The 25,379-nt window shown below is 45.1% G+C and overlaps 1 long non-coding RNA gene across 1 annotated transcript; it reads left to right on the top strand.

Moving 5' to 3' along the window:
- Nucleotides 1-920: 920 nt before the first annotated feature.
- Nucleotides 921-24,131, top strand: LOC121093880. Its single transcript, XR_005829688.1, has 3 exons — nt 921-1,121; nt 9,505-9,638; nt 24,098-24,131. It is a non-coding gene; the product is annotated as an uncharacterized LOC121093880 (long non-coding RNA).
- Nucleotides 24,132-25,379: the final 1,248 nt, after the last annotated feature.

The raw sequence follows: 25,379 nt of genomic DNA, 5'->3' as shown, positions 1-25,379 counted from the left end.
AACCTGATCTGGTTAGTCTTTAGATATACAGGCCCACCTACAAAATACAATATGTATAATTATATTTATGTGGGCCCTGGGCCAGCAGTGAGAAGCACGGGTGGGTGAGTTAGTATGTTGAAATGTGCAGGTGTGACAATCAATATGCAAGCAGATTAAGGTTTCCGTGTGTTTTTAATTAAAAACTGTGCTTGCTGTATTCCCTGGGGGGGCCCGAGGCCTTTGTTTGGGGGGGTGGGGGGTGTTTTTTGCACGTAGAATCACTTTAAAGGGCTTCCTGCAGCAGGTTGTACCATTATTGTGAAAATGAGAGTCGCTTTTGTAGCCTCCTCCCTTCTTTATTAGGTTATCTCTTGCCTCAGTGATCCTCTCCCCAATAACCTCTAATTATCTGTGCCAATGGCAGCAGAGCAATCCTATTCTGTCCCCTTGGGCCACCTCAGCCCTGAATGGTTAACTCTTTGTGAATGGTTAACTCTGATCTCAGATAACTGGTTGGGTTCTTGCGGGAAGCCCAAGCCGATGACATTATTTTAACCTTTTACCTATATAACTTTGCCCGTAACAGCTACGGTGGTTCCCTCTGCTCTACCTCCCTCGCATGTGGAGCGAAAGGTTGAGGTGTCATCCCAGCAAAAAAAATAACGCTTGCTACATGCGAAGGACATATACCTGTTACCTGCAAAACTCTGCCTTCCCTGATGCATCATTCTGCAGTCTTTGCTGCTTAGGACGCAGCAGAGACAACCGCTTTAAGTAGTTTTGCAGTTTATGGATGGGTACATGTTGCTCCAACATGCGGTGTCACAACGGGGTTGGCAAAGACAGCCTGAAAGAGAGTATGGGCCCGAATTGCTACAGCAGTCTGACGAAATGCTGTGGAAAACGCAATGTTGCAAGTCAGGCAGAGGTGAGCCGCAGGCACGGAGCTGGGAGCGTGGAGAGGATGAGTCCCCAGACCCCAGGAAACTCAATTTGCCGGAGCCTTAGAGGGCGTGAAGGTCGGAACGTCTACCTGCAGTGTGGGAAGCCATGCCCTGCCACTCCTGCCCATGGTGCTGGTGACCCCGAGAAAGGAGCCCAGCTCAGCCTAGCTGGGCAGATTTAATGTGATCTGCAAGGTCGGGATGCCCGCTTTGATGTCTTTTGCCTGTCAGTGGGTTTAAAATACAACTTGAGCTCACGCCAGGCTTGATGGACCTGACCTCATCTGCTCACAGAAACTCTATGAGACCTGGTGGATGGTTGTGGGAAGGGCACCTGGAATATCTTGGCTGCTGCACACATAGGCCATAGGGATGTGACCGTTGGGTTTGCAGGGTTTTCCAGGTGGTTTGCAGGCACAGCTTTGTGCAGGAGGGGCTTTTGGGCACATAGCTCAAGCCTGTGCTTTGGTGGAGCGCCGTGCAGCGCACCAAGCTGTGCTTGGAGAGGTGTAGGGCACGAAGAGGTGAAGGGCCATCAGATGGCCCTCAGGAAGCTACAGTAGGGTTCCTGTGGCAACGGCTCCAGTTGTGTTGGTGGAAAAACAATGTTGAAGTCTATCCATTTTTTTGTGGCACTGGAAAGCAAGAGAAGGTGATGTACTGTCCAAGCTAAGGCAGTTGCTTGCAGACTACAGTTGTGCTAATAACATTTTGGGGGGTTGGTGAGAATGGGAAGAAAATGGGAGAGATGGAAGTAATTTTGGCTTCAGGTTTTCTTCTGCAACAGAGATCCCACAAATCCACACTGGCTTGAAAAAAACACTCCTTTTTGCTTTAGGTCTATTTTAAAATTACGTTTCATATAGAAGAGTAGTTTGAAATGACAGGCTGAACTGTGTTGAAAATGTCAAAAAGAAAAAAGAAAACGTAGTGGTGAGTAAATAGTGAGGTGGAGGCCTGAAACTGTTGAAATTGATGCAAATTTATGAGTAGTTTTACTGAGCTGCAGGAAAAAACCACAATGACCTACAGATCACGGGTTTGAAATCTCTGTGTACGCCGCCAGGAATTAAAACGGTAATTGTTCAGACAAAATTATTTTCAGCATGAAGGCTGCTGCCTTCAAGGAATACTGCCACTCTGCTTATCCATCTTAAGATTTCCTCTCACTCAGCCTGAGGGCCAGCAAGACAATTGGGTAAAAGGGACACTTAAAAACAAAATAGGAAGGAAATGTCTCCTTATGTAAAGCAGTCAGGCTGTGAAATGTTCTGCCACAGGTGACTGATTTGTTGTTATTAATTAATGTAGCACCTGGAAGGTTGCTCTTGGACCAGAGGTGCTAATAGGTTCTGAGCAAACAAATGTTCCCCCTCTAAGGAGCTCGTTCTGGGTTAAAGGCTTTGGCAGGGCAGAAGGAAACTGAGAAGCTGTAGTACAGCTTGAGAGATGGTGGCCCCAGCAGACCTTTTCCAAAGGTCTTTCTGAAGGCTTTCTTCGTGTAGCAGTGCATTAAGAAAGCGTGGAGATGGAAGGAAGCAGGAAAATACAGAAGCGTCTCAGGAAGGCAGTGACTGAGTGTGGATGTCAGCAGCTGGGAGAGCCTTTTAGGTCTGCGCTGGGAAGGGAGAGTGGCAGGTTGAGGACCAGGGTGAGGGGATGGGGGCAGGTGTGAGCTGCATCTGTCACTCAGGTGGGACAGGGTCATCAGTGCAAGTGAAGAGCTGAGAAAATAGCAGTGTGGCAGGGAGCAAAGGCTTTTAAGGATGTAGGGGAGCAGCTGGTCCCGTACCAAACAGGTGCTGGGAGTGAGCCCAGGAGCATGATGCCCAGTTGATATAGTGGGCCCCAGTGCAGGAGGAGCAGGTGGGGTTTGAGGCTCCTCTCAGGACTGTTTGCTTGCCCAAGGAAGGGCCCTGCAGGACAGTGGTGTCTGTTTCCCTCTGGATTCTTTTGAGGGAAGTACTGGTGCTTGCTCTGAAAGGATGCTGAGGTATTTTGTTCAGCAATATGAATGCTGTCTTTCCTCTCTTGTTCATGGAATGAGCTTTGGCTGACAGATTTTGTTTGCTTGGTTTTGGGGGGTGGTGGTATTGTGATTTTTGTTGTTGTGTTGTAGTAGCGGTGGTGCTTGTCCTAGGCTGGGAGCAAGATCAGCCCCTGTGAAAATGAATACATTCTGATCTGGTGGCATGGGAGGATAAAAGGAGAGTTGTGGGGAAATGAATATGGTAAAATTTCCTTGGATGAAATCAGCAGCTTCTTGTGCAAAGAGAAGTGGTGGAAAGGTGTGATGTTAGAGTCAGGGGCCAAACTGGGGGAAATAGTGTCTCTGGAAGAGAATGCTGTTGTGATAAGAAAGACCATCCTTGCTACAGGATTTCTCAGAGATGATCTGTAGCATCAATTCAGGAGACAGGTGTTGATGAACTCGTAGGACTGGGCTAGGTGGAGAGAAGTTGAAATGGGAGGGAAAAGGAAAGGAATCAAAAGCAGAATAGGATACAGAACGGTGAGAAATAGCACCATGCTAATGGATAAGAGAAAGTGAAGCCAAGGAGCAAGGTCCAAAGTGTAATTACTGCTTGCAAACCAGATCAGGTCACAGGCTAAAGCAGTGTCAGGAAAAAGCTTAGGGAGCTGGTGGCCAGAAAGCAGCTATACATTAGATCAGGAACTGGAGAGAAACTGTTTGCAAAGGGCATCCTAACTCAACACATTTGGTCTGAATAGGAAAAAAAGGGCTGTGAACTGAATGAAGTTGTGATGACGATAAAACACACAGCTGAAGGATAAGGTGGTTCCTCAAGCAGAAAATGGAATTGCTGTGGATGAGTGTGTCAAATTGAGAGGACAGAGGAAGAAAAGTCATGAATATGAAGGCTGGTGGGAAAGAGCCAGGTGAAGTTCAGATAACACAGCAGAGAAGAGACTGTACAGGGCTGCATGAGGACGATGGAGATAGTGGGGATTGCAAGCAGCAGCAATACAGCAGAGATGAACCACCTCCTTAAGTCTGTCCTCCTCCCTTTCTTGGGTTTGATCCAAGATGAGGAGTGTGAGAAAAATTAGATACTGCACTGGATTTTCAGGTCAGGATATATTTGTCTTTGTAAATCTAGCTGCAGTGCTTGAAGGCAGAAGCCTTGAGCGTAATTAAGCATCCTTTTCTTGACTCATTTTCAAATACAGCGATCCTCTTTCAGCCGAAGTGGGTTGGGTTTTTAGCATAGTTTGGAATCACTTCAGATTTAACTGCAAACAAAACAATGTCTGGTTTCTGTTTAGACCTCATGGTCCATAGTGTAGTTATACTCACTCTCAAGTTTTCCCTGCGGGCTTGTGACTCCTAAACAGAACAGATATTTTCCCTTTGTCTCTCTGAAACCATTCTGTCATGGCTGTCTGGGGAATAAAATAAACATGGAGATGCCACCTGTGAGATAAAATATACCTGTGGGGACATGTAAAAGAGCCTGAGTGTTGAGGATGCATACGCTGACACGTTACACTTGGCCTTCTTTGGAACCGAAGTAAACAAATAGGATTATGCAGTGAATTAGAATTAGTTTTGCAAGAATAGCTGTATAACCATTCCATAAACTAACTTAAGAATGCAAAAAAGATGCAGAGAATGATAACAACTTAATACTCCCTTCCCCTTCTCTTTCCCAACCTCTCTTGAGATGAAATCTGATTTAATAAAATAGTATCTGCTAATATATGACAGCTCAACAACCAAATTCCTTTGTGCGAATACTCTGCTATAGGTGTATGATGTCATGTCAGCCTAAGTATTCTTAAATATTTTTACTAATACCCACATAGGAGGGTTGTACAGATGTATCAAATGAAACCAATTTGAAAGCTATTCTAATAAATTTGATTTCTTTGTGGAGACAAACTTTCCGTTTTCATGCAGCGACACATCTGTTTGCACCGTACTATGTTAACATGCTTTGAGGGTGGTAAGTACAAACACGTGTAAACATAAAATTATTGTCATACCCAATCAGCTACAGAGTGAATTAATAAATGGGGAAAGGTGATCCTTTTTGAAGACCAGTGTAAATACACGGTATTTCTGTGGACTCTGGTAAACTGGTAACAGAGTACCTCATTGCTGTTAGGTAGTACCAGCCCAGTGGTCTGCAAAGAAGAACTCGGTTGGTACTTGATTTTAGAGAAGAGGAAAATTGATACCGAGCGTCTTGGTCAGGAGCCCTGAGAGAACCCTGGGTCTAAAGGTCATACCAGAATTTCTGTCCCTTTATAGTATGTTAAACTATCTGGTAGTATCTAAACCTGGCATGAGATGCAAGCAAAGCTGACAGTTGCCCAAGGGTAGACAGACATTGGTGGCAAAATGATGTCCTGAAGAAAGAGCGGGGGGGGGGGAACATAACACACCAAGCTGTTTTTCCCTTCTCTCTTTGCCCCCGGTCAGCAGCAGCACCATGTGTGCGTGTTGTGCAGGTGACGAGGAGGGGAACAAGAGCAGGCTGAATGCTGCAGGCATTTCTGCATGCAAAGAGCTGAGCTGAACTGTTGCCTCCCGCTCCTGGGCTCAGGAAGCTCACTTAGCTGTTGTCAGAGTCCTCCTGCTACCGCTCTTCAGCCGAATTGTGACCCTTCCAAAGGGGAGAGCAAAGCGTGCCGTTCCGCTTCGCCCTCAGCGCAAGCGCAGTCCAGCTGTGCCGGGCCTGCCGAGCCGTGCGAGCGCTCGGGGCCACCCCGCTGCGACTGGTACAACGGGGCTGCCAGAGCAAAGTCGAATTTCTGCGTCGGTGTAAGAAGGAATCAGAAACCACTCGACTTGCAGTGCTGGACCGGAGCACTGGACGGAGGGGTCACAGGCTACAGGCCCAGGCAGGCAGAAAACCCGTGGCTTGGGCAACCTTAGATAGCGGAGCTGGGATTACACCAAGCAATCTTTTAATGAAGTAAATGTTCTAGAACACATGGCTATTACAACACTTGTGGGGAAAGAGTGGCTTACTTGAAATTCAGAGCTAAGGCCCGGTTTAAATTGTTGGCGGTTCCGCGGGAGGCAGAAAGGGAGAGAGGGCCGGATGGGGTGTGAGACAGGCTTGATCGGATTTGGATTCACATCAGAGAGTGGTGGTGGAGCCCCGGTGGCAGTGCCCTGTGGCAGTGACCACGGCTTTCCACGGGGATATTGGGAAGGCACGTGGACCAGTTCAGCGTGGCTGGAGCAGACCGGCGCTGCTGTGCCAGTAACAGCAGAGCACAGATCAGCCCAGGACATGCAGCCACACTTCCATCAGTGCGCTGGAGCAGCTGCCGTGGAGTTCACGGCATCTGTGTGCTCTGGTGCCAGTGTGAAAGAGAAGGGGACAGCATCTAAGCCAGCCCTACATGACAGCGTTAACTTGGCACAGCTTCTTACAGAAATTTTGACTTAGCAAACCTTAAGCTGCCACCATCTGATGCAACGTAATTTTTGATAAAATGGCAGGAGTTGTGAAACTAGATTTATTGTGAAAGCACAATATCTATATAGCCTAATACCTAGGGTGGTGACAAGCTGGTGTTATGAAAACCTTTTAAACGCTTTGTATGGAAATGAAGATGGGATCAGTGCAGAGCAAGTGTTCTTGCAGCTGCTGGAGCTGCTCCTCCACTGCATCCAGCCCTTGCTGGGCACAAAGGGTGGATGCCCAGCTACGTGCAGGCCTGGGTAGGGATGGAAGGTGCTCCTTCGGTGTCCTGGGTGAAGCAAAGCCAGCCAAACACTCTGCTTCAGGGAGTGTTTCACAGCTGTGCAGGCTCTGCTTTTTAATTGCCTATGATTTCCAGGCTTCGAGCCTGGACTGTGTTCTTGCTGACCTCAGTGAGAGCTAACTGCAATGATTCACCAGCAACAGCAGCCCTGGAGAGCTCCCTGTATTATGGCCACAAGAGCAGTACAGCTCTATACGTCATCTGCATCTTAAATATGTATCTGTGCTGTACCGACTGTCCAGAAACCTAGGTGTCCGGTAAGGGTACGTGATGCCTGAAATGCAAGTGCAGATTAAGGCTGCGGTGCAGGCACGCAGAGGAAAAAGCAGGTGGTAGAGCCTCTTTGTAACACCTGAACTTTGCCTTGAGGAGCCGGAAGGTTTGAATTACATCTGATACAGGCAAATAACTTAATTTTAAAGGACAGTCACCTCTATGACCTGGATTATGTGAGCAAAGCACAGCTCACTTCAGTGGCAAATCAACAGTATCATTTTGCATTAAATGTTGAGTGGCTTTATAAAAAATGAATTCCAAAAGCATGTAAGAGGCACGGAGTATGTGCTATGTGTGGGGTGCACTTGTATGTGTGGGGGTGCCTGTGCTGGGGAGGGAAAGGGGAGCAAGGAGCAGGGAGGGGCAGGCTTGATTGGATGTGAATAATGGGCTTGATTTCCAAGCTTTTCATCACGAAGCCTCTTCCAGACTGAAAACTTTCCTGTTCTTCCTGTCTAAAAGCAGATTTCATGGCAAAACAATTCCAAGACTTTGGCTGTCATCCAAACATACTTGGAGCTGTAGTATTTTAGCTGATCAGCAGGCTCCTTTCATTTTTCTGTCATGCAGCCAAGATCTTGCTGTATAAAGATAATCCCCAGTTCAGCTTTCCCATCTGAAATTACTTTTCCTTAGGAAGGAGTGCTGTAGGAAAAATAGTGTTTGGCCTTAGTGAATCTGGGATTTCTGTAGACTGCTAATGGATATTACAGAAAAGTCTGAATTTATGTTATTTGACATTTTTATAAAATTCATGATTGTTCATTAATTATAAATATATAAATAAATGTCAGCTATATATATATATGACTTTTAATAGGAGTTCAAAAAGCTGATAATAAGTAAGTTCTGCCTAAAACCAGTGGGTGACTGAAATTTGCATGAACTTCTGTTTAGGGAGCCTCTTCCTTGTAAAGGATCAAGTAATTTAAAATCAAATCTTAATTATTATACACCTTCATTGTAGGGAATAATATTGTGGGTTTGTGGGAAGAAAAGTCATGTGATGGCAAGCCATGTGAAATGAAGTTGCACACTGTACTGTCACTACATCACCTTTTTGGTCTAGGCTGCATGTGTCTTGCATTTTTTTCTGTTTAAGGGAAGGATCCAGAAACTCATTCATACAAGTAACCTGACTGTGGGCAACAGGATTGTCTGCAAGGGCAGGATGCACGTACCCTGAAATTAAAACAGATTAGTTGGATGGTAATGTATTAGAAAGTACATTTTGAATTTATTTGGGTTATTTGGTTTTTGTTTCATTGAGCTCAGCTCCCTTGTTCTTCGTCATTAAAAGCTGGGGAGGAGACAGCACGGTGAGCCCAGCCTTGCAGGGCTGAGTCCAGGGGGCTGCACCTCTGTGCTGTACAGGCTTAGACCAGAAGAATTGCTTCTGCTACTACATCCTGATGGTGCTGGGCAGATGTTACACACTTGCAGTGAAAACAGAAAATTTCCAGTTGTTTTTTTTCTTTTTTTTTTTGCATGGATGGTGGCAGGAGGGGAGCTCATGTCACTAAAACAAACAATAGTCTAAAAGGATTTGACATCACTTTATGCATGACTTTTTCTGCATGTGGATTTTACCCCCTCCTCTAACTACACCGCTCAGAATCTCAGTCAGCTTTCGTGTCCGATTTGCTTACTGATTATTTTGCAAGACCATGGCCTTTCATTCTCAATGCGTGTTGCTTCCAGAAAGCAATAATAACTGAACAGTTGCAGTGGTCTGGATTACAGGCATCTGCATTAGCTTGTGTTGACGACTACTGTAATGTATGAGTTCCTGTATAGTGTCTGTCCTATTCAATGACTCTGTGGGGATACTGCTTTGCCTTCAACAGGGCAGCGTTATTTTCTGCAAAGAAGAGAAGTTAAAATGTGTCCATGTCCCAAATTCCTTTGCGCTATCGTTTTTATAATCCAAGGATTATCGTATGCTTGCACTAGAGTCTCCTGATAGATTGTACCAAAATGGCCTTATCGGTGACATTCAGAAAATACAGGGGTCCCCATCCCCCCCCCCCCCCCCCTTTTTTTTTTTTTTTTTCCCCCCCCGCCCTTCTGGCCGTGACTGGATCACATTCACAAGAGGATTGCTGGCTTTCCAGTGACAGCAAGGTTCCCTCTGTGCACGCTTACCTGGGTGACATTTCTGCACTTAACTTTTAAGCAGTGTTATCACTTTGCAGATTTTTGTAAACAGTAAATATAAAGTACGTGAGGAACCGCCAACAGCTTCATGTAGTAACATGGAGGGATTTTTACCATCCACCAAAGGATACAGATTTTCAATTCATGATCTTCTCTTGATTCAGTAGGCAGTTTGTGTGTTTTTTAGAAACATAATATTTCCATTCAAATTGGACATGACTCCTATTCTGCTTGTGAGAAAACCAGCTCAGGAAGCAGCGCTGTGTGTATAAACTAACTTTACATTTACTTACTTTTACTTCACATCCTGTAAGGCTGTATTTGGTTTCCTTCCCACTTTTCTGCGTACCCTCCCCCCATATTTTTCGGATAAATCTCAAATCTGACACGTTTTCCCCAGGGTCCTGTTGTTCCTGTGGTGATCCCCGCTGCTCTTCCTGTCTGCAGCCTAATAATAGCTCAAGCTTGCTCCAGCAGTGGGACAACTGTCCAGGGAATGCCATGTCAAAGTCTGGAGAACCTCTCATCACACAGGTGATACCCAAGTTTTTGCCCAAACCTTGCATCTAGTCCTTTTACTACTGTTTCACCTGGGCTTTATATGGTCTCCACTGCATCCTCTTGCAACGCTGTGTCATTTTTAGTGGTTTTTTTTTTAATTAAAGGAAAGTGATGCTGCTTGTTTAAGTCTGCCTCCTTCTGTAATTTACTTGTCCTGAAGCTCCAGAAAGTCTTTGTGCTGACCAAGAGGTTTGTCCATGGTGGATCAGTGTAGGAGGGAGGCTTTACCCAGGAAAAAGACTAATTTGAACAAGTTTCCAGTATGTCTCAGGGTGTTCAAGGGAGCTTAAATTTACTTTAAAAAAGAAAAAATAAAATCAGCACAAGTGGCACCCCTCACCCCCAAGTTTACAAAAAGAAATAATTTATGAAGGACAAAAAATACACGTCACCACTGGAACTCCAGATTTCTGTTCATCGGGTTGAAAAGAGAATAATTCCTGGACCTTGGTGCTGTTACCCTGAGATTTTGTAGTCACTAGTGGGAATCTGAGTCTGAATTCCAAAATTTCTTCTCATCCCTCGATGATCATTAAGTCTGGAGAGTTTTTCTGGGTTTATGCCAGTGTATCTGACAGATCCTAACACCAGTTCTTGTTTTTACAATGTGAAGGAGCCGCTGGTCTTCTCTTCCCCGGCGCTGTGCAAAGAGCAGAAAAGAGAGCCCGTCCCCTGCTCAGATGCACTTTGACCTAATTTTGACTGATTCCGGGAAAAGCAAGTGCTGCTGAAAGCTGCTGGGGAGCTTTGAGAGGAAGAGGACACAGAGGAGCTCTGTGTGACAGTCTGCCATAAGTCAAAGCTTAGTCACGTATTAGCTCAACAGTGATGACATCGACCGCTCTACATTCAGCTGTAGCTTTGTTCCTTCAGATGCATTATTGTTAGGGAGGGTTTTTTTTGGATGGAGAAAGATCAGCTAAAACATCAGCTTCAACACCTCATTCTGCTTAAAGTAACAAAAAAATCCCCAGAGCACGAACTCCTATCCCAGTCTTTGCTTGCACGTGGATACTGTAGACCTTTTTCTTGAGAAAAAAGAGAATCTTTTTTGCTTCCTTTTGTTGTGATCGCATACAGAGGTGAACGAGCACATTTTGTGCTCTGGTTCCAATTGTGCTGTAGGAATCCTGAAAGGTTATGGAGGGCAGAAAGGTCCAAGTATCACTTTAGAAATAAGAGGTCTCAGTGCTGATGCCTTAGTAAGCAGGGAAAGGCCAAGGGTTATGTTGATGACTTTGCCGTGAACTTGACCATGAGACCTGCTAGCTTAGATGCTGGTTCATCAGTGTGATTCAAGCTGTGGTGTCCCTGCATCACTTCCAGGAATGTCTGCAAGAAAAGAAATTCAGGAGTTTGTAAATATGTGAGCAACAAGAGAGTAAAAAAAAATAAAAAAAATAAAAAAATCAGTGTTATGGCTGCAACAGGAAGACTAGGTTTTATTGACTCCTATTGCAAGAATCTTATACATGAGTAATTATACAATGGAAACAGCCAGAGCTGACAAAGTAAACTGGAGTACTGACCTTATTCTGGTTTCAAAATTTTTACCACTTCTTGCGTTAAGCAATATTCTTGCTATTGGGAAGCGTGTAAAAAAGAATGCACAGTGAATGGGTGGTGGAGATTTTTTGGTTTTGTTTTGTTTTTTTTTTTAGCTAGTACTCAAGAAGTGACTTTAGTACTAACGGGAGTTACAAAAATACCAGCTACAGTGGTCTACTCGTGAGTGGAGCAGCACAGCCAGGTATGGGGAAGGACTGTTTTGCCAGGGCACTTACTAACCAGTGCAGACATGGCAAGGCTCCTTATTTTTCTGGGTGAAATAAGCCATGCCAGCTCTTTCAAGTGTTGTTGTGTTGATGCTAAGGACCCTTGGCAAACTGTTGATATGGGATTATATCTTTTTCCACCTTTCCCTGAATTACATCAGGGAAGTTTTGCAATGTAGATCTGAACTGTTTAATTCAAAATAGAAGTAAAGATCCTTGGGTTTTCAGGCTAATTCTCTAATGAGTAAGGCACTGGAGTAACAGAACAAATGCATACTTTTATCTTGCCACTTCTCATTGAAATCTTAGTAGTAGGCATAGAGGCAGAAACATTTTGGGGTTTTGTTCTTATTTGTGGTATTCGTTTTGCTGTGTGGGCAAATCAGTGCACTTCTCTTTGCCCTTCTTTCTCAATCCGTGACATGGAGACAGCCCTGCTCTGAGATTTGGGATGGCTGGGCAGTGCCACTGTGGGTTAAATCCCAGGGTAGTTTCAGAAATCTAAAAGGGTCAGCAAAAGGGTCCCAACTGTGACTTAGTTGGGAACAGTCCCGGTCTGAGTATGCATCAGCAGAAAAATTTACCTCAGGAGGGTAAGTGTGAAACTGCAACTTTTCTGCTAGTGATGATAGCCCTGAAATATGAGGAAAGATCTGCGTTGCCGAAGGAGATGCGCTTTTGATGTAATCAAAGATGCAAAGATGTTGTGGTTGGTTCTGTGGTAGCTGTAGATCTGGAAGGAAATTAGGAAATGTGCTTGTGAAAGAAAAGATGATGTTGACCAGAGCCACTAGGAGACGATGACCCTCTTTTCTGTAGGAAAACAGGGATTGACTGTTTTCTTGAATGATTAGAAATAAGATATATTCAACTTCAAAGGGACTTCTTGAAAGGCTGGCTGAGTTATACCGAACACACCAACCTCCCCCCTCCGCAGCCACACTCCAGCTTGCCCTCTGGGCAGCCCTGTGACTGTTGCTCTCGGCTGGTTTGCTGCCCCATCATCTCCCATCTAAGACTCAGAGGAGATGCTGGAAAGATAGCTGTGTCTGCAGGCGGTACTTGCACTGTGGGGAATTGCGTTTCTGTGAGAACAGAGGCTTTCAGGCTCTCCTACTCTTGCTCTCATTCCTCTCTGCTTTGAAGGGAACAAAGTGCATGTGAATGACTCCACTGCAGGTTATATGCAGATTGTATCTTTTTGCAGAACTACCCTGACAGCAAGGAGATATCAGACAAAATCTCTGCAGAAGAGATTTAACACGCTGTAGGGCTTTGGTCTAACGTGACGTGACATGTTACCTGAAAAGTGAAATCTCAGAGAGCATTTATTGGAGTGATAGGAGACTGGTGTCCTCGCAAATGCTAGTTTTTAGCCCTCCGTTCCCCATGCAAGCCCTGCAAGGACTCCGTGCCAGGGCTTTTGCTGCGCAGCTGCTGGCTGGCTGGCGTAGCTGATATACTCCGTTTCTTTCTGAATGGTGCTTGGAGTAGGAAGGGGTCATCAGACAGCTGATGCATGCAAGGAGTGAAATGACAACTGAAAATTTCCTCCTTTCAGTTTTAAGTCATTGGGATTTGCAGGCTGCCATTGACCACAGCTGGCTGGCCGCGCAGCCCCGGGAAGTTTCTTAACATACGAGAAACTTGTGCTGACACAGAGTGGGTCAGGACTTCCTCTTCTCTCTTGCTGCATCACATGTGTAAGAGGCTGATGATCCGTTGCACCATGCGGTGGAAGCAGGTGGCTTCTGGCAGCTGCTGCTGCACCTCTGTCTCCAGAAGTTAGTCCCAACGTTGCTCCCGGGTTTTGCCTCTGTGCTGGCCAGAGCTTGCTTTGGTGCAGGGCAGTATGGGCCAGAGCCCGTCCCTGTACCTCTCTGACAAGGGGGGAGCAGGAGATGTAACCCTGCAGATGTAAGTCATAGCACAAAGGTGAATTGGCTCCAGGAACGTGCTGCAAGGAGTGTCACGCAGGTGCTCCCACTGTGGCTTCTCCCCACGATGTCCTCAGGGCTTTGACTGGGACATGCTCAGTCCCTGCAAAGCAGAGGCCAGAGCTGCTGCTGGAGAAGTGCATCACATTGATGTTGCCCTTGCTCCCAGAAGTCTGCTGTTCAAATTCTGATCTGAAGTGGGAAGGAAATTAAGGATATTTCTCTTGGGTGTTTATTCTCCCCTCTGTATGTCTGGACTGCTGCTTAGAGCAGGGGGAGAAAGGGCGAGGGCACGTTTGTGGGTTGTCTTCTTGAACCTGGGGTGTGTAAACCATGCTGATGTTGTGCTTAGGAGGAGAGCTGGGCATGGGAAAGGAGGTTAGGGTACGTGCTGGGGTTAGGTGACTGGAATTTTAGAGGGAGAGCAGGCAGGAAAACTGCTGCCAGGAGAGAGGAAGGGTATGCCTTGGGAATAAAGAACAAGGAAGACGGAACGCTTGCCAAAAGAGGGAGACTGGAACAGGGTGTAGAGATGAAATCTGTGATCACTGATCCAACATAGCACCTGGAAGTAAGGGGGCGAAAGACTCTCTGGTGATGGAGAGCCTGCCTGGAAAGACATGTGCAGGCTCACCAGCCTGTGGTTTGTGCTCACAGCCGTGGTGGGTCTGAGGGAAAAGCCAGACTGTTTCTCCGCTGCTGTCTGACCATTGGCCTTACCACGTATTTAAACCAAATAATCAGTTAAGTCAGCAACCAAGTTTTATAGCCTGGGTTTGTGCAAGGGTCTGGTACTGCCCCATCTCCCCGATTCCCGATTGCTGTATTGGGTGTTATTTCTGTTCCTGTTTCAGACCTGTGATCAATACTTTAAGACACAGAGTCTGTGCACTTGTTTTTTCAGGTGTGTCCAAACTGTTCTGACCTTACTGCAGCACATAGGTGCCTTTTGCTTCTTACTCTGTTTGTCTGTCTTTGATGGCATTGGAAGCTTTCTCCCTTCCTCCCACAGTTAGCTGAATTTATCTGAGTGCTTGAAGCCTGGGCAGAGCGGTTTGGTTTCAGGATTGCTGTAGCACAGCTTGATCCAGTCAGACCTCAGACCCCCGCCTTGCACCACAAGAGCTCTCTGAAGCAGAAGTTCCTCCTTAAAGGCAGTTGCAGTATTAGGATATCTTTGTACCACAGAGGACAGCTCAGGACTCCTTGTTTCTTTGACACATCCTTGAAGAAACGTGCCGGTGCATGCAGAAACCCGAACACTCTTTCTCCTGGACTTCCACAGGGAGCGTGGATGAACGTGTGGCTCAAGCCCTCGCTGTATCAGACTGCTCTGGCATGAAGTGCCTCCCAGCAGCATGGCTGTAAAGTGGCAAAGCTATGAAACATCACTGCAGAGCGAGGTAGTGAATTCAGAACTCGGCAGCTTCAACCTTTCTCAAGAGGTGTCAGCTCTACAAACAAACATTTCAGCACTAAGTTCCTCTCTCTGGCCAGGAAAGGCAGGGAATAGCCCACCTGGAAACAGATGTACCCTAAGCCCTCTTCTGCATCCCAACTCACTGACATATAAAATCCTTGAACTGACCCCAGGGCAGATTTTTTTTTTTACCCAGAAGAGAGGGCAGGTGCCAAGGGTTCAGTGGACTTTTACCACTGTTGTTGAATTTACGCAGAAGATGGTCTGGTTTTGACAGCTGTTATCCGCAGTGCAGAAACGTGAGAGCTGCCTTCGGATGTGTGGGGTTTAGAGCTGGGGGCTAAATCTCTGTCCCTATCGCTATGTGCACCTGTGTTAGGAGAAAGGCAGCAAGAGGTATGTCATTGCCGTACAGTTACAATTAAAAATGGAAAATGATTTCCAACCCATCATCTTTAAATTAATTTGCAATCCTTGCAGGTTCCCCAGTCCGCTGTCTGTAGGCACCGTGCCTGTGTGATGTGGATGTGAGTGGGTAACCATACAAATTAAACAATCCACACTGAATAAGCTGATAAAGCTATTCCAGGGGAGTAGGAGCTACTTGAATACCTGTCTTTCAATGTATCGCTGTAGCTGGCATTTTGTCTGGGTAGTCACGGAGTTTTTCCTCCTAGCTGGGCTAGTCAGGAGGTAAAAGATGGACTACTGTGTACAGACCCGTGTGAGAGGGTAGGTCAGAGCTGTGGTTGCTACCTATAGAGACTAAGTGCTTGCTTGGAGACGTAGTTATGACTGACTTCACTGTCGTGCTCTCCTCTCCTGTTGTGCTCTGGCCAACTGCGTGTGAAGGACTGTCACAGCTCTTAAAACATTGCTGCCCATCTCCTTGTGGGTATCCCCTCTCATTTGTTATGGTTCTGAAGAGCTGTGTCCCCAAAGGGATAGTGATGGAGTGCCCTGCCACTGTTGAAATGCAGCTGAAAAGCAGCCTTGCTTTTTACCTTTATCTCACCCAAGCCCCAGGTGCTCTTCTTCCCCTGTGCTTGAGATTTTTGGTTTGTTTTGTTTAAAGTGATAAAGGCTTCATAATAAAATCCAGGCTTGTATTTTAACCCCTTAGCACCTGCCATAGAAAGGAGATCCTAAATAAAGAAGATAGTTGATGGTTTACTTCACTGTAACACTATCAGGACAGCCCTTTCTTTCCGACAGAAGGTATCTGGGTATCTATCCATCCGAAGGTATCATGCGCAGCTTAGCACTATATTACCGACTCGTGTCTCACTGAGGGTTTATAACTGATGCTTGTAAAGTGCTTTGATGGTAAAAGACTGTCTATGTTTGAGATATGGATATCAAGATTATACTCAGAATTCATCCATCACCTATCTGTAGATGCTTTGCATTGCTTATTTCCTAATGAAAATGGAAATGCATTTCCTGGAAAAGGGTAGCATAACTGGTAGAGGAGTAGAAGAGGAATATAGAAGCTTGCCAGCAAGCCTTGTGAGTCCAGGGGTGGTTGAGCCTTGTGTTGTATAATGGAAGTCGATGCTGGTGTTGGATGTGTGACTGAACGTGACCTTCCACAAACAGATGTGAGGAACATGAGGTAGCAAAATATAAATACTCAGATGAGCTAATATTGCAGCATTCCCATCAAAAGAACACTCAGACACTTGGTCTTTCAACAGGTGGTGCGTGCAAGTGGCACATCGTGCTTGTGCATGTATGAGGTTTCAAAAATTAAGCTGCTGTGTAAGTGAAGCTAGGTAGGGGGGCAGGGAAGGGTAGTTTGTTACAGCAAAGGGTCAATGTGATTTCATATGACTTTGGAGGCCTGGGGGTGACTGAGCTTCGCTTTGGGCTCAACTCATTATGTAGAACTATGTGTAGAGATCAATTATTGATCCTAATTTCTTCCAGAACGTAAAGGTTAAAGGAGAAGTTTAGTCTGTCTTCACATAAATGAAACTTGCAAGCTTTTTAAGAAGAACACTGCATGCTTTCTTGAAGGAACTGGGGAGGAGTCAGATGCACTGACATACAGTATTTGGCATTTGATTATGCCTGAAGGTACTACAAGGTGTGGGATGCTCCAGTGGGTAGACAATGTTGGAAGAATTCCCTGGAGTTGGAGACACCTCTGCTTTTCCTTTCCTGCAGGACAGTAGGGGTAGCACTAATCAACCTCCCACCTTCTAATGGCCACAAATGATAAGAAGAGACCTCTACATCTGTGCAGTGATGCTGCCTTGGAGCCCAAAGCAAAGGCAAGTCTTTGCTCAGTGGCTCATCTGCTGCTCTTCCCTTGCACGTGATCCACACGGAGTCCTGCACAGCCTGGTGTGGAGTCCTAGATCTGCTGTATTGGAGGGCAATAAAGCTAAAGCACAATCTGGGTCTGAAGAGCTGCACCATGCCGTGCTTTGCTGTGACAAGGAGGTAAACAGCCACTGAAGGCTGAGCCTCTCCAGCTCCTAGCGACTGCAGAGAGAGAGCTGTGTTCGTTGCGCTTCTCAGGTCATCCTCCTTCTTTGCAACGATGCTGGATAATCAGCTATTCAAAGCCATCTGAGCTTGTTTGTCTATGTAGAGTATCAGCTCTGGGCTAATCTTGCCCCTTATCTAATCGTCTTGTACCGCTGACAGCACTAGCGCAGCGATGCCTCTGTAGCTCTTAGTCATTTGGGTGGCAGTTTGTACATATGCTTCCTTTATTTTGCTGCACTATGTGAAGATGCACGTGAGCTGCCTGCAGGGCCTGGGCAAACTGGGTGGAAGAGCTCTGGAAGGCTTCACTGGGTTGGGGTTTTGCACCCAAGGTGCAGGGTGAAGGCTTTGTCATGAGAATGATGATTTTTCCCTAGCTTCTGGAAAGGTCCTTGGTTTTCTTTCCTTATAACCTTGCTTAACCCAGCAGCTACTCGTGAGGGTTTTAATTTTTGATTTATCTCTCCTGGCTTGCAGCCATGCTCCTGAGAGCCAAACTGGGAGTGATTCCCAGTCCAGATGTGACAGTAGCTCTCTGGGAGACCCTGCTGCCGAGAGAGAAGTGGAGTATGTGGATGGTTTTAAGTAACCCGATAATGTTGGTCTCCAAAGTCCTTGCTAGCTTGCTCTTTTTATTCAGCCTGGAATTTGGATTACCCAGCAGTGCATCTGTCAGCTCAACCCTGTTACTGGTTACATACCATAGTCCCCTATAGGAGCCTCAGATAAATGTTTTTTGAAACATTGCATCTTTCAACTTGGTCCACAGTTTACCAATATGATATGCAACCTGTGTAAGACCAATAATTTCTAATACTATAGAATAAATGTTCATGCCAAGACTGGCTCGTTGTCCTGGTGTGGGAGATGTGGAAAAACCGTGCTGGGGTAGCAGTGTAGCAGAGGAAAGGGCTCCTGGAAAATGCGGTCATGGTGTGACAACATCACGCAGACTGTCAATGCACAGGCTCTCGCTGGAACAGAAAAACAAGTTAGGAAGTAATGATTAAGATATTAAAACAAATTTTCATCCAGTAGTGGGTTTACCTTGATAATATCTGCTTCCTATCCACAATCCAAAGATTTTGCTGTTGCTATTGACTTTACCTGGAAAGCACTATGGATATTATCAGGACATGTAGCCTGATGAAATTTAGGATGAATATAGCATTAGATACCTGGTGCTTTAGTTATGATGTTAAAATACTGATAAGCTGTGTAGTCACTACATCCTGTACTTATTTGGAAGCACATTCAGTCAAAGATACCGATTGCATGCTTCTCAGTTGTGCAGAGATCTTTTGATTAAACATCTCTCCATAATCTTTCTGAATTTCATTCGCACTATGTACTTTCAGGTGCTGTACATATAAGTGAGAATATTCCCCCCTTTGTCAGTCTCTTGACAAACCTGGATGTTGGTTGAACATTTTTTTTTTCTTTCCATTCAACCCAAGTATTCTCGTTCACTTGTGAAGTTTGTAGCAAATCTAATATTATTAAGTACATGTAGTTTTCTGAATAAGTCTACTTCAAATGTATGCACACAAACTGCATATGAATAAAACAGATAAAGAAAAATTAATGCCTACAAGACAGCTTCATGCTGAAAACGAATGTTCCATAACCATCCTGAAACACAGCATATGAGTTCAAGATTTATTTGGAATACTTGCAAACAGGAAACAGAATTACTAATCCTGACTAATCTACCCCAGGAAAGTGCTTTTCTATGGCCTGAAGGACTGAAATAAAATCCATTTGTTTGTTTGCTTTGGAAATAATCGGGTTTTCTGCGTGGAAGGAAGCAGGGCAGAAATGTGGCTCCTGGGGAAGAAAAGGGAATTTAACCGGGCTGCAAATCCCCCTAGTTCTCCCCAGTGACCACATCTTCTCACTCTTGGCCCTCTTCCCACTTTGCAAGAAAAAAAGGATCCTAATACAAGGTTTTGTAAAAAAACCCCACACTTTCCCTAGCTGAGAAGCTGGAACACTTTTGTGCCAGAAAGTTGCTGAAAGACGGAGCAAATGTACATTGAGCTGAGCAAGGGTGTCTGAGGAAGAACAATGAACTCTTTCTTTTTTTATTTATTAGGGATTTAGGTCTGGATTTGGAGTTGCTGATTCAAAGAGGAAACATGAAGCAAATTGGAGCTGGCCTTCTTTTTAGCAGACCTTACCGTGTGAAAAGCTAGGGGAATCTTGTCCTGGATTATCAGTGGAAGTAGGGCTGAGAGAGTCAGAATAACCTCAGAGTCCCTCAGCACCAAAAGTTAACTTGTTTCTGTTGGACTGGGAGTCATTTGTCAAGAATTTTGATGCCCAAAAATAATTACATAAATCTTAAAATTGGAATGTTATCTGAAAGACACAGTTTCCTATAAATTTGCAACAGTATTTTTGACCTTTCACTTTGAATTTGTTTCATGTTTTTATTTCTTAAGGGTAATCAGCTAATTACTTTTACAGTTGTGGTCTCAAAAACAAAACTCTCCATCCAAAAACCCCCGTATCTAGAGTTCTGCTTCCCAAGATTTAGACTGCTCTTCTTCTATCAGGGGTGCTACGCAGTTGCAATTTGGTGAGGAGGCCTTTTTGTATTTGCAGGGAAGTCCCTGCTTGGCAGGAGGGTGCTGCTGCTCTGCCAATGTCCCACATGCTCCATCAGTGGAAATTGGATGGGGTTTTTCTCAAGATTTTTTTTTAATATCATGAAGAGTTCGGATACTCGAATTTTTTGAAATAGTCAGAGACACTTTGGTCAAACCCATTTGCTTTGGTACTGTGAAACTCTGTGGGAAACCTTTATGGATGCTGAAGGGGATGTTTTACTAGCTGGAGAACTTGCATTTGAAGGCATACACATTCTTGAGTTATATGTGTATTTAAAATCTGATCGTACCAAGGGTGGATATGAGCGTGGAAAACCAGTGACATCTTACTGTAGATAAAAACTCACTAAGCAGCAACAGATCTTCTAGGCAGTACACTGCACCTGCTGTGAATTATTAATATCCTAACCTAGATTCTGTTGAAACTAAGGGAAAGATTTTCATCAACTCCAGAAAAGGCTGAATGAGGCTGTTAGCTGGCCCCAGTGTTCATGTGCGTACGTAATCACACTAAAGGACTGCTAAAAATTGAGTGCTGGCTTATTAATTGCTATAGTGATAAGGCGGAGACCTTCCTGTATATGGCCTGTTTGAACTGGTTGAAAAAGATTGAAGACTATTTCTGCATTCCCCCCTACCCCTTTGTATTTCCATTTCACAGTTCTTATCAAATTAACCTGTCAGAAATGTCCTTGTCATTTGCCACCCTATGCTACAGTAGGCGATAACAAATTTCAGGAAACATCTGTTGCCATGCTTTAGCTGGGGAGATTTTCCTGAAGTTTAGGATAATGGAGCTTTTACTTTGTGTTCTGAATGACTGCGTGATGCTGCTGGATGCCGGCATGTTTTTGTGGCATTCTAGGCAAGCTCAGACTGCCTTCTCATGGGAGGGAAAACTCCTGCACGGGACAAAACTGTGCCCTCCGCTGCTTTCTGGGAACATGATAAAGGTGCTTTCATCCCTGTGAAAGCAGGACATCCCATAACTCAGCGTAGTTTGTGACTGTGGCTGCTCCAGGGTTTATAGCCTGGGCTTTGAAAGGGTTTTTCTCCAGTGCTTAGCAGGGTAGGTAACCGTCAAGAGGAAGCTGCATCCGACCAGCCTTTGAAGGCAAAAAGAGAATATTAAGTGTACTGAAAGAAAATGAATGAACTCGTATTTTTACAAAGCTAAAAGATGCCTTTCAGCTTCAGCCCTTACCACAAATGGTTTGGGATGAGTCGGTATTCGGTAAGAGGGACTTGCTGCAGGATGCACCTGGTGTAAAGTTGCTTTCTGCCCAAAGGCAGTGCAGAACATGGGGACCATCTGTGCTCGCCCGCGGGACGCCCTGCAGCCCTGGCCCAGGAGGTCACGGGCCAGCTGAAGGCAAAGCAGAGCCGTGCCATTACGGAGGATAAAGCAGTGGCTACGAGAAGAAAAATATCCCGCTTTCTGGGAAGGTTACTAGCTCTTGGATTTTTTTTTTCCTTTATTTTTTGTGAACAGCTAATTTTAAATTTCAAAATGTACTGATTTGTTACCAGCTGATCTTTAAATTGTTGCCTAAGGGTTACCTCTACTATATATCGCCTGTTAAGGTGCCTTAGTCAAAGAGACCAGAGGGAAGTTTGCATTTGCACTCTTGTAATGTGAAAGAGCCTACACAAGCTGCGCATTTGCAGTGTTGTTGTTTTTTTAATGTCAAAACCTGAAGGGGAAGTATAGGATGCCAAACTTTTTACCACATTTGAAATTTGTTATGCAATTGTGAAGTTCGTGGTTTCACTCTAAGACTTTGTGGGTTTAGCGAAAAGAGCAGCACCTGTATTTAAGCTTGGAGATGTGCAGTTAATAACTTAAGCACAAAAATAAGTAAGCGAAAACTTCCTTGTCTGGGCTTATTAGATAATTTTCAGCTTGTCATTAACTCAGTCAAGTCAAGATATCTGTGGCATTGCTCAAGGATTTGTGCAAAATCGTATGTTTTAACCCTTAGTAATTTCAGCTGGAAGTCTATTTTAATCTTGCTTTTTTTAAAAAAAAAAAAATGAACTCGACACTAATACCCCTGGGTCCTCATTCTCCATGTAAACTTCAGGCAAATAAAAGTTAAAAAAAACCCCAAACCTGCCCTAAATATGTGAGGGGTTTCAGTTGTGTTAGCAAACCATTATGTAATGGAAATGGCATGTGTAACTAGAGTGGTACTGGCTGCCACGCAGGTGAGATGGGAATGCAAATGCAGTTTTCATTCTCCGGCCACCGCTGCAGCTGGGAAGCATGGACTCTTCCGTGGCTTTGGGGTGACCATGACCATCTGTTGCCCTTTTTACACAAAAGCAGCCTGTGCCAGCCAGCAAAGGCGAGTGCTGACATCTCCAGAGAGAACAAACAGAGCCCAGGAGAGCAGCGAAGCACCCTGGCATGGTAGCCTGGTTTAGAGTACATGGAACGCTAGCAGCTGGCACAAGAACCATGGGCTTCACACGTTGTCACCGAGTGACTCCTTAGTAGTGCCCACTGATGTGCAACCTCCTGTCTCATGTGGGGTAGGAGAAAGGAAGGAACCTTCCGTGTGCTTCTGGGCAGGAGCTGGAACACTGGCTAAGGGAGGACAGCTTGCAAGGACAAACGTGCTCCTCTATCGGGCAGATGCTCCTGCATCCCGTGCCAGGGATCCCTCTGTTCCAGCTAGGCTGTGGTGCTGTGCGAGGTGATGGAGGGTGGCACTCATGGCAGGCCGTGGCTGGAGCCAGAGAAGATCAGGGGTATGATAAAGTGAGGTCTCTGTGGTGGGTAACTGGGGCAGTAGGTGTCCTAAGCATGGTGGTGGGACAGGCTGGGGAAGCACCGGGTCAGAAGTGATGGCTCGACCAGCTTGCGCTGTTCAGGAATGGGATAGGGGACCTTCAGTTCCAAGAAGTACTTGTTGTCCCAACCGTAAAGCTTGCTCGGGTCCCTGCATGACGGCAGAGTGCATGCTAGCCAGTGCAACGGGCAGGGGAAGGGTGCCAACACCCTGTAGCGATTTTGTGTAGACAAATGGACATACGCTCAACATGTAAATTGATAAATGGTGGTTCTCGATAACAGAGATGTGTCCAAAAAATGCTTATTGTCCACTGATTATCGCCACTTTACCAAAGAGAGGCCTGCTCAGCCTGTTTTTCCTGTCTATTCCCGATAAACACAAGTTTGCGCAGGAAGGTTTGTTATTCCCAAGCCAAACCTATTTGTTTTCCTGTGCAGCAACAGCTGAGTGAATCACCCCATCACAGTAGGGAGAGTGGAATTGTTTCCACCCATTTCCAGAGACAATACGGGTGATTTATGATGAAGGGCTTTGACAAGTTGTTCTCTTAATCCCTGGATTGGCTTTTATCCCAAAATGAAGATGTAGTTCACTGACTACCTTGTTGTGGAATACTTTGATGGGGTGTATGTTGGCCACCCTGATGTTATCCAAGTCCTACAAGTCTTTTATTAAAAATATTCCCAGGGCTCATCTTTCCCCACGACATTAACCTGTATGTTGGCTCTAGTTCTCACCCTGTCTAAACACAGCCTTGCACTGAAGCATGAAGGAGTGGGCAACCTCAGTTTTGTAGCCAAGAAGGAGCATTAACCAAAGCCTGAGCTACTCCGGCTGCCAACCTGAACTCCCTGCACTCATCTCCCTTTCCCACAGGAGCCAAGCACTAGCCAAGCACTGGAGCAGGGCTTGCAACACGTGGGTATCCTAATTCCAGAAGCCTGTGCTGCTTCAGTGTCTTTTTTGTGCTCAGTGGCTTACACGGGTGGCTCCTGTGGATCTTCTCCCTCTGTTGAAGCTAGGCAGCTGATAACCTCCAGGGCTGGGTCACCCATCATCTTGGACTGGCATCTGTAGCCTTGCCTTGTTTGGTACTTGATGGGCTTGGGCAGATGAGATGGGGGGCCGTCCTATCAAAAGCAGAGCTCTGCTTACACACATGGTTTAAGTGTTGTGACGTTAGGTGTTATATGAAAATGCAAATGACAGAATGGATGTACGTGTCCCAGTATGCAGACGTGTTTTGTAAGAAATGAGATTCATTGAGGCTTTTTTGAACGCTAGGCACTAATTTAAAGTCAGAGCATTAAAATCACTCTGTACAAGCTCTTTGGCTTTTGGAAAGGGCTGGGTTTTCATTAATTCTTTCTGCTTTCCCTTTCTGACCCCTGTAGGCACTGACATCGAGTTGGAGGAGCCCAAATAAATCCTCACAGTGGTGGAGCATGTTTTTTAGCTGGCAGGTTTGGGGAGGTAAGCATGCTCAACTTAAGATATCCTTTAAAAGCAGATGTCACCTGCCATGACATCTGGCCTGCTCCTGGGGCTGAATTTGTGCTCGTGCACCAATGCTCGTTAGAAATAGTTGTTAGGAGATGTGGGTATGTGAAGAGTGTGAAAACATTCTGTGCATTTGGAATTCGTGGCGGTTGAGGGATGTTCAGTGTGCTGTAGTCTGGCACCACTTGGGACTCTGCTGTTCAGTTCTGTGTTAAACATGTGCTGGTGAACAGTAAACTCTACCAAATAAAACAACTTACTCCTTTTGTCAGCCAGAAAAATTGTGCTTGGGGTACGTTCCAGCAGAAGAGATGGTATTTTATTTTTTGACCTAGATACTTTGTTTCTTTGTTGGAGTTTAAACATGATAAATATTTAACTACTGAGCTTTCTTGCTCTGATTATCTCGGTGTAATATTTTACTTAATATTCAGTTAAGCAGATGGAACATCATTGTTAGTTTATGTATTTCTGTAATATAGCTTTATACCTTGCAGCTTCTGTTCTCGAGTAGATTTAAGAAGTAAAGCATGTAAACTTTATATTTTTTGTGTGATGCCTTTGACCCTCAAAAAGATAGATATACAGAGGAATGGCGATTGGGGAAAATATTTTACAAGAGGAAAAGTGAACAAGTTGGCTTGTTTGTACTGCACTTGCAGAAACAACCAGCAGAACATCCTGAGTTTGTGGTTTTACTTAAATAACTCCCAGATTTGAAAAGCTTTCAGAAGTTCAGAGAAAGGAAACGGACTTGTGGCAAATTAACTGGCTTTAGCACAATTTAATCTGTTGTTGTTTTATGCTGGCTTTTCCAGTCCTGTGTCATTACATAGGTACCTTGCCATTGGAGGAAATAACACTTTTGCTAGCCTAACATAAGCAAACTGTATCAGTTGTGGCCAGGTTGTCGTCTTTTTCTGAACAGAATACTATTTCCATAGGACTTCTTTACCTCCTTCATATCTTCTGGGGTTCAAACTGACTCCCCAGTGCTGTGGGAAGGGCAGTTCCTATGTGCTGACGGTGAACTAAACAGAGACTTTGTCAGTTTGTACAGTCGTTGGTCATCAGAAGATCCCAAGCCATAAGCTACATATTTATGTTCAATGGGGTAGAGAGCAGAAGGAGAAATATTTGATAAACAGAGACAGTAACAGAAAGTGAAAGGAATAG

Source organism: Falco naumanni, chromosome 1, assembly GCF_017639655.2.
Source record: "Falco naumanni isolate bFalNau1 chromosome 1, bFalNau1.pat, whole genome shotgun sequence".
Classification (NCBI taxonomy): Eukaryota; Metazoa; Chordata; class Aves; order Falconiformes; family Falconidae; genus Falco; species Falco naumanni.
The sequence above is the reverse complement of the archived record's forward strand: the minus strand, read 5'-3'. Positions and strand labels throughout refer to the sequence as shown.